This window comes from Eriocheir sinensis, chromosome 16 (assembly GCF_024679095.1).
Source record: "Eriocheir sinensis breed Jianghai 21 chromosome 16, ASM2467909v1, whole genome shotgun sequence".
Taxonomy (NCBI): Eukaryota; Metazoa; Arthropoda; class Malacostraca; order Decapoda; family Varunidae; genus Eriocheir; species Eriocheir sinensis.
In genome coordinates this window covers 17,244,457-17,258,361 of record NC_066524.1, presented here as the reverse complement: position 1 = coordinate 17,258,361, position 13,905 = coordinate 17,244,457, and the positions used below count along the sequence as shown (strand labels likewise).

The 13,905-nt window shown below is 36.9% G+C and overlaps 1 protein-coding gene and 1 long non-coding RNA gene across 2 annotated transcripts in view; one reads left to right on the top strand and one right to left on the bottom strand.

Moving 5' to 3' along the window:
• The window catches only part of LOC126999455 (uncharacterized), a 35,154-nt gene extending 31,961 nt beyond the window's left edge, over nucleotides 1-3,193 (top strand). Inside the window, exon 3 of the long non-coding RNA XR_007753380.1 lies at nucleotides 2,914-3,193. This is a non-coding gene — a long non-coding RNA (uncharacterized LOC126999455). The remainder of the gene's footprint in view (nucleotides 1-2,913) is intronic.
• LOC126999452 (uncharacterized) overlaps nucleotides 1-13,905 on the bottom strand; it is a 55,376-nt gene that overhangs the window by 30,126 nt on the left and 11,345 nt on the right. The gene's annotated exons all lie outside the window — the stretch shown is intronic.

Sequence of the window (13,905 nt, the reverse complement as noted above, 5' to 3'; positions counted from 1 at the left end):
TAGTGGTGTAGGAAGAGAAGAAGGAAGGGAAGGGGATGAAGAGGAGAGAAGGAAAGGGAAGGGAGGAAGGGAAAGGACTGTAGGAAGAGGAAGGAAGGGAGGGTAAAGAAGGGAAGGGAAGGGAGAGAGGAAGGGAAGGGAAGGGAGGGATGGAGGGCGTCTTCCTGTCTGGGGGTGGAGGAAGGGAGGAGAGAAGGGAAGGGAGGGAGGGAGAAGTGAAATCCTAAGGGAGAAAAAGAGGGAGAGAATAGCAACATGGCGTCTCTCTCTCTCTCTCTCTCTCTCTCTCTCTCTCTCTCTCTCTCTGTGGCTCTGATAAATAACACATCATTTATTTTTTTGAATCCTTAGTATGAATTATTTGCAGTCGATTTACTTAACATTTGCACATTATTTCATTCGTCCCATTATTATTATTATTATTATTATTATTATTATTATTATTATTATTATTATTATGAGGAGAAAGAAGAAGAACAAAAAGAACAAGAACAAGAGCAAGAAGAACAAGATACAGGAGAAAAAGAAGAAGAACAAGAATAAAAATAAGAAGAAGACGAAGAAAAAGAAGAAAAAGAAGAAAAAAAAACCCCAATCACTGCAGTATTTATTTAGGTTCCAACGTGATTATTAACTTTACATCCAATTGCTTAAGTCCCTCCTCGAAGCTCCCGTGTGAATGCTTATCAGGCTTATTACACAGACTATCACTTTGTACGATTATTAATGCGCCTTCTTGCTACACACACACACACACACACACACACACACGTACAGCAGCTGGTATTAGTCGCTCTTCTCCCCCCTCCTCCTCCTCCTCCTCCTCCTCCTCCTCCCCACAGTCACACATCCCAAAATCTCCCCATGACTTTATGTGGCCAATAAAATATTCTTTGTACGAGTGTGGCCGTCGAGGAGGCCCTTAGACCCCTCTCGCCCGGACCAGGAGGAGGAGGAGGAGGAGGAGGAGGAGGAGGAGGAGGATGCACTGATGTCCCTCTTCCTCGGAGCTGACACGTGGTAGTCATGGAGGGGCGCGCGTGCTGCCTGGCCTTTCCTCCTCCTCCTCCTCCTCCTCCTCCTCCTCCTCTTCTTCTTCCCCTCCAGACGCCTCGTATTCCAACCTTTCCCTCTCTTTCTCTCTCTCTTTCTCTCACTCCCACACATGCATACAATTCTTTCCTCTCTTTTTCTCTTCTCTATTTCCTGTCTTTTCTTTTTTTTCTCTATTTTTCCTCTTCTCTTTTTTTTTCGCTCTATTCCCTTTTTCTGTTTATTACGTTCTTTCCGTTTTCCTCATTTCTTTTCTCCTTTTAAACTTGATATTCTACTACTACTTCTACTACTACTACTACTACTACTACTACTACTACTACTACTACTACTACTACTACTACAGCTACTACTACACGTTGGTAGGTTCCGTAGTGGCAAAAATAGATTCGTGTACCTCTAAATATAAATGCCACGTTCCTGGTATTTATAGATTCGGGAGACCAAGAATGGACCCCGCCGCGACGATAATTACGGTGTCTGGGGTTGTAAAATAGCTCCCTTGGTTTTAGAATAGCTGTCCCTGGTTTTAGCTTAGTTTCCCTTCGTCTTAAATAGCTTTCTTTTATTTTAGATTAGCTTCCTTTAGTTTCAGAATAGCTTGCCGTGGTTTTAGAATAGCTTGTCTTGGTTCCAGAATAGCTTGACGGAGTTTTAATATAAGTCTCGTGTCACTAAAGGGGTTGCGAAATAAGTCTCAGTGTGTTAAGGGATATCTGTAAAGCCATTTTGTTCTCCTTTGAAGATTTATATAAAGAGAAATTGGACATGTGGTGTTGATATCGTTTTCCTTAGTTTTAGAATAAATTTTTGTGTAACTGAAGAAGGTTGGAAAATAAATCGCGGCGCATGTTAAATGATTTCTGTATAGCTTTTCTCTCTCTCTCTCTCTCTCTCTCTCTCTCTCTCTCTCTCTCTCTCTCTCTCTCTCTCTCTCTCTCTCTCTCTCTCTAAGGAAGGTCTATATAGTTATTAGCATCATATCATTAGCAGTTTCATCGTATTCTAAATAGTTTCCGTACGGTCATTTACGTTCCCCTTTAAAGATCTATATAAAAAGTACTAGGAACGTGTGTTAAGGAAGCTCTATTGAAATTATCAGTATCCTTATCAATATTATTTTTGAGGCATTTTTTTCTTGAAGATTTATATAAATTCATTGCCACACGTGATAACGGAGACTATTAAAATGACTAGCAATATCACTATCATCACCATCATTATCTTTACTGTTTGGTTAATGGGACTTTCTCTGCGCTCATTAAGACGGAGAGGAGAACAAGAATATAGGATGAGCTAGTGAGTTATTAGTATCATTACCATCTTCATTATCATTAGTGTTTATCGACTTTCCCCGCGCTCATTAAGACGAAGAGGACAACAAGTATATAGGATGAGCTAGTAAGTTATTAGGACGAAGAGGAGAACAAGTATATAGGATGAGTTAGTAAGTTATTAGGACGAAGAGGACAACAAGTATATAGGATGAGCTAGTAAGTTATTAGTATCATTACCATCTTCATAATCATCAGTGTTTATCGACTTTCTCCGCGCTCATTAAGACGAAGAGGACAACAAGAAGTACCACCAGACGAGACCCTTACTGCAGGATTCTACCACATTCTTCCGCGACCACAAAAACTGAGGTCGTCTAATCTATTTCCGACACTTCACTCGTTAATATTTGCTCCCGCGTCAATGTTTCCATTAAGACAAGACCATAATTTCGAGATCTCTTACCCCACAAGAAATGCCCTGTTTATGATGTTTTTTTTTTCCCTTCTATGATTTGTGAGATGGATGAAGCGGATTCTACCTTTGTGTTCACCTGTTCATTAATTGTTTCTTTGTTTCTTGCAGTGTTCACCTTCCCCGCCGCCACCACCATCACCACCGCCCCCGTCACTGCCCCCTCCGTCGCCAGGTAAGTCAACTAATCATACTATCCAGGTGTCCGTGTGTGTAATCATCGTCTTTTAGTTTCTATTATATTTTGTCTTTATTTTTTTTGTTTTGTTTTGGTGTTCGTGTCTATCTATCATTTACCTGGACGTGTTTTCTTTTTTCTTTATTTTGTTTTTTGTTGTTGTCGTTTATCGCCGTCTATCATATCTGTATCATGGTTTTTTTTTCCTTTTGCTTTTTTTTTTTGTTAGCATTTGTTTGCATCTATCCATTATCTGCAGACATGTTATTTTTTTTTTTTTTCGTCGTATCATTCATTTTCGTCTATCACTTTTATCTCTATTCATCTGTGACATGTTTTTCCTTTCATTATTTATACCATATATTATCATCCATTATTTATTTATATGCATACACGTTTTACCCTTTACTATTTTCGCTCTGTTACTATTTATCATATCCATCATTTATCTTTCGACATGTATTTTCCCCTTTTTTTTTTGTATTATCAGGTTTTATCAACGTTTACGGTAAGTTTGATTCAATATAACTCACTGCTTGGCTTTTATTTCATGTGAGACTTTCTTAGTAACTCGTTCTTATATTATGTGACTCGCTATTTTCCACTTATATATATCATAACTTCATTTCTGCATTTTTCTTAGTCATATTTCCTTTTTTTTAATATTTCTCTCTCTTGCTCACTCGTTCTCATATGTGACTCGGTATCTTCCACTTATATATCAACTCTACTTCTTCATTTTTCTTAGTCATATTTCCTTTTTTATCATATGTGACTCTCTTGCTAACTCGTTCTCATATGTGACTCCCTATCTTCCACCTTCTCATGGGCATTATATCACAACTCTACAACTCCACTTTTCATACATTCATATTTCTGTTCATAAATCTAAGAATAAACTGTAATAAGGATACAATAAAGAGGAAGAAGGAGGAAGGAGAAAGAAGGAAAATCTTAAACTGAGAGGGAAAAGAGGGGGAAAGTAGAAGGGAAGGAAAGAAAGGGAGAAAGGGGGAATGATAACTCAACTTTTAAAGGGGAAAGGAGAAGTAACTAAAGGAAGAGAAAAGAGGGGAAGGAAAGGGAGAGGAAAGAGGTAACAGATGAAAGAGTAAAGAGGGGAAGAGGAAGGAAAGGGGAAGAAGAGGTTACTGATGAAAGAGAAAAGAGGGGAAGAGGAAGGAAAGGGAAAGAAGAGGTAACTGATGACAGAGTAAAAAGAGGAAGAAAAAGGAAAGGGGAGGAGAAGGAAGAAATGATAGCTTGCACATTAATGAACAGACAGGAAGGGGAGGAAAAGGGGTGGAGGAGAGCATAGTAGTGATAGGCGAATCTGCACTGGAAATGGGAGGAAAGGGAGGAAAAAGTGGGAAGGGGAGATAGTGGAGTGATTTTGGGGGAGGTGGGGAGAGTAATGAGGAGGGAGGGAAGGAGAGAGAGGAAGGGAGATAACTGTGAGGGAGGGAAACGGAAGGAAGGGGAGGAAGGGGAGGGAAAGATAAGGGAACTAAGAGGAGGGAGAGGGGAGGGGAGGGGAGGGGAGGACACTGACTCGATAAAGGAAACTACTACTACTACTACTACTACTACTACTACTACTACTACAATTTTGGTGGAAAGAAGCACATTATTATTATCATTATTATTATTATTATTATTATTATCATTATTATTATTAAGAGAAGTAGAGCAGACATTTTTTTTTCGTTCACTAATATTTTTGGGTTCTAAGTCGCCAGGTGTGTCTATAAAGTCTTCTAATTATATACCTGTTAACCTTTTGAAACAGCGGGGCCGAGCGAGTGTCCACATCCACCTGTTGTGTTGTTTATGTCTGTTATTTATTAGTATCTTTCTACACTCTATTGGCTAAGTTATTTTTTTTCTTTTAATTATTTTGGTACTTAACTTTTTCTATCTATATTTTATCTATTGACTTATTTTCTTGGATGTGTATTTACTTTATATATCTCTTGTTTAGTTATGTATTTCTCTATCTATGTTATCTATTTACTTATGAACTTATCTATGTTATCTATTTACTTATGAACTTATCTATCTGTCATCTATCGTTTACTTACAAAGATGTTTTTCCATTATATTTCTTGTTTTCATTTGTTGTTGTTATCATTTTCCTTCTGGTATTTATTATTTTCTTTGTTTTGTTTTATCTTCTGTCATTTTTCTGTTCCTCTCTTCTACTTTTTCTTTCCCCTCATTCATCATTGTTCTCGTCTTCATATTCCGTTAGTCTTATTCGTCTTTCAATTTCTGACACCATTTTTTTTACTCCTTATTTTCTTCTTTTGTTTACTCATTTATTATGTTGTTTACGTCCTCTTGTTTGTTGTTTATTGTCTGTTTCTTTTCTATATTGTGTTTGTTTATCTTTCTGTCTGTTTATTTTTCATGTTCTGTCTTTTTCTTCTTGTGTGTTTTCTTCCTCTTTCTTTTCTAACTTTCTTTTCCTCCTTTTGTTGTGTTGTTTACGTCTTTTTGTTTGTTTATCATCTGTTTGTTCGGTTTCCCTTTATTTTTTTCCATGTATCTTTCATGTTCTTTTTTTTCGTATATTTTTTTCCTCTTCTCTGTTTTCTTCCTCTTTCTCCATTCTTTATTTTGTTTACTTCCTTTGTTTGTTTGTTTATCATCTGTTTCTGTTCTGTTTTTGCCTCACCGTTTGTTCTGTTTATTTATCTTTCCCTGTTGTCTTTTTTTTCTATTCTCTTCCTTTATCTTTCCTATCTATCTTTCCCTCTATTCGTTATATTGTTTACCTCCTCTCTTTGTCTCTTTATCACCTAATTCTGTTCTCTATTTCCTTTCTTTTCTTTCTGTCTAGTTTATCATTCAAATTCTGACACCCTTTTCTGACTCGCAAATTCTCTTCTCATATTCTTCCTCCGTTTATTATGTTATTTATGTTTCCTCTATATTTATCTTTCACATTGCGCCACTTATGTTCTCACTGACATCTTTCAATCTCTATTTCTTTTTTTCCTTTTATTTACTGTTTTTTTTCATGTATTTTTTCATCTCCTTTCATTCTTTTTTGCTTTTTCTATATTCCCTGGTTTATCATTCATACTTCCATTCGTCTTTTGTTTATCCAGTCACTTATTTTCTCTCCTATTCGCTTTTTGTAACATTTCCTCTAATTATATGCATTGAATGTCCTAATTATCTTTAACTTCATTTTCTTTGGATTTTTTTCTTTATTCCTTATCATTCATATTTTCAAACATCCGTCTTCTGTTTATCCAATTGCTTATTCTCTCTTCGTTTTATTTCCTTATTATAATTTTTGCCCTAATTACAAGTTGATTATCTTTATTATCGTTATTTTTTGCTATTCCCATATACTTTCGATTATCACTCATGCATTCATTCGCCTTTTGTTCATCCATTCACTCATTCTTTTAGCATTTTCATTTTCACGCTTTTATTTGGTTATATCTTTTGCTCTAATTACACGCTTTGATCTTCTTAAAGTCTCAAACTCATATTGTGTAATGTATTTTTTCTCCCCCTCGCCTCCAAGCAGCCTATGATTTAATTTAATATGAGCTGCACGGGTGACTGGACCTGTGTGTGTGTGTGTGTGTGTGTGTGTGTGTGTGTGTGTGTTCGTCTAGATATATTATGGTTTTCTTTTGTTTCTGTTCTTCCTGGTAACGTTTTTTTTTCTTTTCTTTCCTTCTCTCTTTCCTTTTTCCATTTCTTCTTTCGTTCCTTTCCTTTTTCTTTCTTTTATTCCTTTTTCTCGCTTCCCTTCATGACTGTGTGTGTGTGTGTGTGTGTGTGTGTGTGTGATTTATTATTTTCTTTATTTGCTTCTCCTCCATTCATTATGATTTTCTGTTTCTTCTTTCTTATATATTCTCTATTTCTGTTCTATATCGCATTTGCTTTGTTCTCTCTATTCTCTTTCATGTACGTGTGTGTGTGTGTGTGTGTGTGTGTGTGTGTGTGTGTGTGTGTGTGTTCGTCAATCATATGAACTCGTGAACTATCCTTAAAAGCTATCAGGGCCAAAAAACAAAAACAAAATACAATAAAAAAAACTTATTAGCTATCTTGAAAGGACTATTAAGAAGACCATTAACAACATTACGAGTCTTGGGAATATTGATGATGATGATGCATTAATATTGTTGTCCCCCCGCGCTGAAGAATGTCGCTTTCCGCCCATTAACTTGTCCGTCTGTCTGTCTGTGTGATGACTGGGCCGCCTCAGACAGAATTAGGCCACGCAGAGTAAGGGAAAAAATATGTTAATGGATGAAGAGATAAATAAATACGGAAATAGATGAATAAGTGGATTGTTAAGTAAATGATAATGGAAAAGTGAATAAGTGGATTGTTATATAAATGAGAATGGAAAATAAATAAGTAGATTAAGTAAATGATAATGGGAAATGAATTAGATTGTTAAGTAAATGAGAATGGAAAAGTGAATAAGTGGATTGTTATATAAATGAGAATGGAAAGTAAATAAGTAGATTAAGTAAATGATAATGGGAAATGAATTAGATTGTTAAGTAAATGAGAATGGAAAAATGAAGAAGTGGATTGTTAAGTAAATGAGAATGAAGAAAGATGAAGAAGTGGATTGTTAAGTAAATGAGAATTATGAAAAATGAATAAGTGGATTGTTAAGTAAAATGAGAATGATGAAAAATGAATAAGTGGACTGTTAAGTAAATTAGAATGAAGAAAAAATAAGAATAAATAGCTAGATATATAAAAGAAGATACATCTAGTTAGTGAATACACAGACAAATTAATACGTTATATTGATCGATGGGTAATGGGGTGAAAAATATGAGTGTAGAGTGACAGATGGACCAATAAATCGATAAATATTGAAGGTTTTAAATATATATAGTAAATTATAGGGATACATCATACGTAAGAAAGAAATAACAAAAGTATATAGATAAAGATAGGTAGAGAGATTGATAGATAAGTGCATAAATAAAAAATAACAAAAAGTATATAGATAAATAGAGAGATTCATAGATAACTGCATAAATAAGAAATAACAAAAAGTATATAGATAGACAGAGATTGATAGATAAAGTGCATAAGTAAGAAATAACAAAAAGTATATAGATAGACAGAGATTGATAGATAAGTGCATAAGTAAGAAATAACAAAAAGTATATAGATAGACAGAGATTGATAGATAAGTGCATAAGTAAGAAATAACAAAAAGTATATAGATAGACAGAGATTGATAGATAAAGTGCATTAGTAAGAAATAAGAAAAAGTATATAGATAGACAGAGATTGATAGATAAGTGCATAAGTAAGAAATAACAAAAAGTACATAGATAGACAGAGATTGATAGATAAAGTGCATTAGTAAGAAATAACAAAAAGTATATAGATAGACAGAGATTGATAGATAAAGTGCATTAGTAAGAAATAAGAAAAAGTATATAGATAGATTAAGATAGATAGGGAGATTGATAGATAAGTGCATATAAGTAAAGAGATAGCAGATAGAGCAGTACCTAAGTAAATAAAAGATTAAGTAAGAAGTTAGTATGTGAGAGAATGACCTCCCCTTCCTCTCCCTCCTCCCCCCTTCTCCTCTTCCCTGCCCTTCCCCCTCCTCCTCTTCCCTTTCCTTCCCCCTTATCTTCCTCTCCCTCCTCCCTCCTTCTCCTCTTCCCTTCCCTACCCCCTTCTTCTCTTCCCTTTCCTTCCCCCTTATCTTCCTCTCCCTCCTCCCCCCTTCTCTTCTTCCCTTTCCTTCCCCCTTCTCCTCTTCCCTTTCCTCCCCCTTTTTCTCTTCCCTTTCCTTCCCCATTCTCTTCCTCTCCCTCCTCCCCCTTCTCTTCTTCCCTTCCCTTCCCCCTTCTCTTCCTCACCCCATCTCCCTCCTTTCCCATCTTCCCTAAATACAAAAGTTGATAGATAAAAAAAAATTAGCCGGAAATATTAAAGTAAGCATTTAAACACGAAAGTAAGCAAGTCAATAAAGAGATACAAAGATAAAGAAAAGTCCGCAAGCAAGAAACTAAAATACACAGATAAAAGATGAAATATTGAAGTAAAAAGGAAAATATTGAAGTAAAAAGGAAAATATTGAAGTAAAAAGGAAAATATTGAAGTAAAAAGGAAAATATTGAAGGAAAAAGGAAAATATTGAAGTAAAAAGGAAAATATTGAAGGAAAAAGGAAAATATTGAAGGAAAAAGGAAAATATTGAAGTAAAAAGGAAAATATTGAAGTAAAACACACCTAAACAGAAAAACGGGTAAGTAAACATAAGTGCTGTCTGGAGAAGCTGCACACATCAACCTTGGCACGTTATGAGCGCCAATGAGTGTAATGACGAGGGTGATTGATATGTCAGGAGTTCAACCAAGAGGAGGAGGAGGAGGAGGAAGAGAGGAAGGGAGAGGAGGAAGAGCTGACTGGCGTGTATTTCTCTTTTTATTTATTTATTTTTTTCGCTTTACATTTTCATTTTAATTTTTGCAGCGAGAGGAAGCCATTAGTTAGTGACGCGTGATTGATGAGTTCCGCTCCTGCTTTGCTGCCTAACGGAAAAGGGGGGGAGAGGGGGGGAGAGGGGAGGAAGGGGGAGAAAGGGGAGGAAGGGGAAAGAAGAGGGAAGAGGAGGAGGGAGGAAGGGTTACCTGGGGTTAACTTGAATCAAACCTCACACCTTTATTTTACTTTATTCAACGGAAGATGGAGGGAGGACGAGGAGAGGGGGAGGAGGAGGAGGAAGGGCGTGAACATGATGAGGGAGGTATGAAGGTGAAGGAGTACATAGTGTTAGGGAAGGATAAACTACTAGAATCAAACCTAATCCCACCTTTATTTTACTGTTTAAGGGAAGGTGTGGGGAGGGAGGGGGAGGAGAAAGGGGAAGGAGGGAGAGGAGGAGGAGGAGAAAGGGGGAGGGGGGAGAGGAGGAGAAGGTTTAATCTCTCGCATATTAACTCTTCAACATGTCTTTTTAACAGTCGAGGATGCAGCTCATTGCTCCTCCCTTTAAATAACGACTCAAAAAGACAACTATATACAAAAAATAAATAAATGAATAAATAAACGCTTCCAGAATACGAGAAAAATACGAGAACACGAGACATTAGAAAAAAAACGAGAAAAAGTGAGTCCATTGCAGTATAGAGAAAAACAAAAAAATATATACAATAAATAAATAAATAAACGCTTCCAGAATGAGAGAAAAAAATATGACAATACGAGACATAAGAAATAAATAATACGAGAAAAAACGAGTCAATTACAGTATGGAGGAAAAAAAAACATATAAAATCGTCACTTCGAAGCTTAAGTCACCGCTTCCATCACGACTATATTCGCGTTATAATTCGTAAATAAAAAAAAAACGCTTCCAGAATACGAGAAAAAGAACGAGAACACGAGAAATAAGAAATAAATAATACGAGAAAAAGCGAGTCCATTACAGTAAAGAGAAAAACATATAAAATCGTCACTCGGAAGCTTCACAGTCACCGTTTCCATCACGACTATATTCACGTTAAAATTCGTAAATAAAAAACGCTTCCAGAATACGAGAAAAAGAACGAGAACACGAGAAATAAGAAATAAATAATACGAGAGAAAAAACGAGTCCATTACAGTAAAGAGAAAAACATATAAAATCGTCACTCCGAGGCTTCACAGTCATCGCTTCCATCACGACTAAATTCGCGTTATAATTCATACCCTTTCCGTCCCTCGTTATCACTTCCGGCCACTCGTGATCAGAATATCGGGAAGGGCGTGTTCTCTGACGGTAATAAGTAAAAGTGATAATAAGTTCAGGTAATTCGCGTAGGTAACAACTGTGCTCCGTCTGCCCCTCACCTGTCCATCATTCTCACCTGTCAGTCCATCCTACCTGTCATCGTCATTACATCCTCCGCCGGTGAAGCTTGGGAGATGAAGGGACGGTACTGATGGATGGTGTTATGTGTTTTTTTTAATGTTTTTGGCGGTAATGGTTTATTTTCCGAGTTGTTTTTGTATCAGGCTTTTTTTCTTCTTTTTCGCGGTAATGGTTTATTTTCCGAGTTGTTTTTGTATCAGGCTTTTTTTCTTCTTTTTCGCGGTAATGGTTTATTTTTCCGAGTTGTTTTTTTTTTCTTTTTCGCGGTAATGGTTTATTTTTCCGAGTTGTTTTTTTTCTTCTTTTTGGCGGCAATGGTTTATATTTTTAAGTTGTTTTTCTATCAGGCTTTTTTTGGGGGGTAAATAATGTTGTTTTGTATCTTGTTCTTCCTCAATCAAACATGAAATTACTCAAGATACGATTTTGATATATACTTTCTCTCTTTGCGGTAGCGGACTCTTTATTTTCTCGTAATTCTTTTAATCTTGTTTTTTCTTTTTATTTTACCTTTGAACTGCTTCCTTTACTACAAGAAACGATGTAGGAAGAGTTTAAACAAAGAGTAAACAAAGCGAAAATTATAAATAAAACACGTTGTCCGGCTATTTGGAACAGAATAAACCTCCATGCGACAGAATAGATTAGAACCGAGCAATAGATGGTTAACTGTCATAAAAGAAAGGGTATGTAATAGATGCCGCGCCTGTTACAACTTATAATGAAGGGGTGACTTGTGAAGGGTGAGGAAAGGGGTGAGGGAAAGGGGTGAAAGGGTTAGAGATCGTTATGTATGCGTGCGTGCGTGTGTGTGATGGAAGCGCTATAGATTAACAAAGGCGGAGGCGAAGGTAAAGTTATAGGTGAGCGCCGGTGACGGAGGTTAATTAATATCAGGTGAGCCGCTACAGGTGAAGGGAGGGGTGATACAGGTTACGCAGGTAGGGGTTATATAGGTTACCGGTGGAGGGAGCTGTCTGTGTGTAGGGGTGAAATTGAGGGGACACCGCTCCTTGGTAGAATAACCCAGCTGAAGGAGGTGATAGAAAGCGGCAACGAAGCGGCTGTAGACGAGAAGGGAAGCGATTTAATAGATGTAGAAAGTGAAGAGGCGAATTGATAGATGTCGATAGTGAAGAGGCGTAGATAGTGAAGAGGCGAGTTAACTGTTGTAGATAGGGATTAACAATGATTTTAGACAGTGAAGAGGGGAATTGAGAGTTGTCGATAGTACAGAGGAGTAGATAGTGTAGAGGCGAGTTAATTGTTGTAGATAGGGAAGAGGCATTTACTGTAGATAGTGAAGAGGCAAATTGATATTTGTCGATAGTACAGAGGAGTAGATAGTGAAGAGGCGAGTTAACTGTTGTAGATAGGGAAAAGGCGATGATTGTAGACAGTGAAGAGGCGAATTAATAGATGTAGATAGTGAAGAAGCCAACTGATAGCATAAGATAACGCGGTATCGATATTTAGACTAACACAGTAAAGATAAACATGAGTAGAAATGAAATAGGCAATTGATTTGAAGTTAGTACGGGCAGAATTAAGCCTATGAGGAGTAATGCTTTCCTTTGTGTATTTATAAGAGTTAATTGGAATATATTAATGAAAAGCAGGAGTAGGCAGGAAATGAACAATATATAGAGTACGAGCAGAACTTAAGCCTTTGAGAGGAAGTAAAGATCTTAGTGGATTTGTTAGAGTTGAACTAGAATATATTAATGAAAAGCAGGAGTAGGTAGGAAATGAACAATATATAGAGAGAGTACGAGCAGAACTTAAGCCTTTGAGAGGAAGCAAAGGTCTTAGTGGATTTGTTAGAGTTGAACTAGAATATATTAATGAAAATTAATGAAAAGTTAGTGAAAGAAAAAACGATAGTGCTGTATGAAGAGAAGAAAAAAAGGAAAATGTAAACTGAAGACAAAAGCAGAAAAAAGAGCAGTGAAGAAAAAAAGAATATGTAAAAAATGAAAACAAGCAGAAAAAAAGCAGAAGGGGAAAAAAATAGCACTGTAATAAATGTAAAAAATGAAGAAAAAAGCAGGAAAGACAGCAGTGAAGAAACGAGCCATGTAAAAAAAATGAAAACGAGCAGAAGAAAAAAACAGAATTGAAAAAAAAAAACTAAGAAATGAAAAAAAATGAAGAAAATGAAAGCCAAAAAAATAGCAGTGTATAAAAGAGCTATGTAAAAAAAATTAAAACAAGCAGATAAAAAAGAAAAGCAGAACTGGAAAAAAATGACGCTGTAAGAAATGAAAAAAAAAAGCGAAGAAAAAACCCCCAGAAAAAATAAGTGTAAAAAACCCCCCACATATACAGTTCTAATAAGTGAAAATTAAACCGAAAAAGAAAAAAAAATAAAGAAAAAACGCGCTGTGTAAAATAAACCTAAGAAATCAAAAAGAAACCCAAGATAAGAATGCAGAGTAAAAAAAAAAAATAGCGCTGTAAGTGAATAGTCATCGCATGATAGTGAATTTAACGAAGGAATCCACGCGCTATACCGTAAATGGCGGGGCGGGGCGAGATGGGGCGGGGCGCAGACCGAGGCGGGGCTTACGTCGGGGGGGGCGGCGCTCCCTGCTCGGCGTGGGACCAACAGAAGCCGTCCCCCTCCCCCCTCCCCATCCCTGACCCCTCCGCTCCCCGCGCCGCCCCGCCCCACTGCCAGACAGGAGGTTTGCGCGTTGGTGTGTTTTCCGAGTGTCAATATCAGGAAGGTTAAGTTTTTTGTGGCATTTTTTTGTCAAGTGTGTGTGTGTGTGTGTGTGTGTGTGTGTGTGTGTGTGTGTGTGTGTGTGTGTGTGTGTGTGTGTGTGTATGTAAAGAGGAGGGGTGGGGGGGGAGCAGGAGGGTAAGACGGGGTAAAAATAATGACTTTTTTTTTTTTTGTGTGTGTGTGTGTGTGTGTTTAAGACAGTGCATTTTCCGCGTTTGGGTGTTTTATGGGTGTTAAAAGTGTCGGGAAGTTAAGTTTATTGGGGCATTTTTGTTAATCGTATGTGTGTGTTTGTGTGTGCGTGTGTGTGTGTGTGTGTAG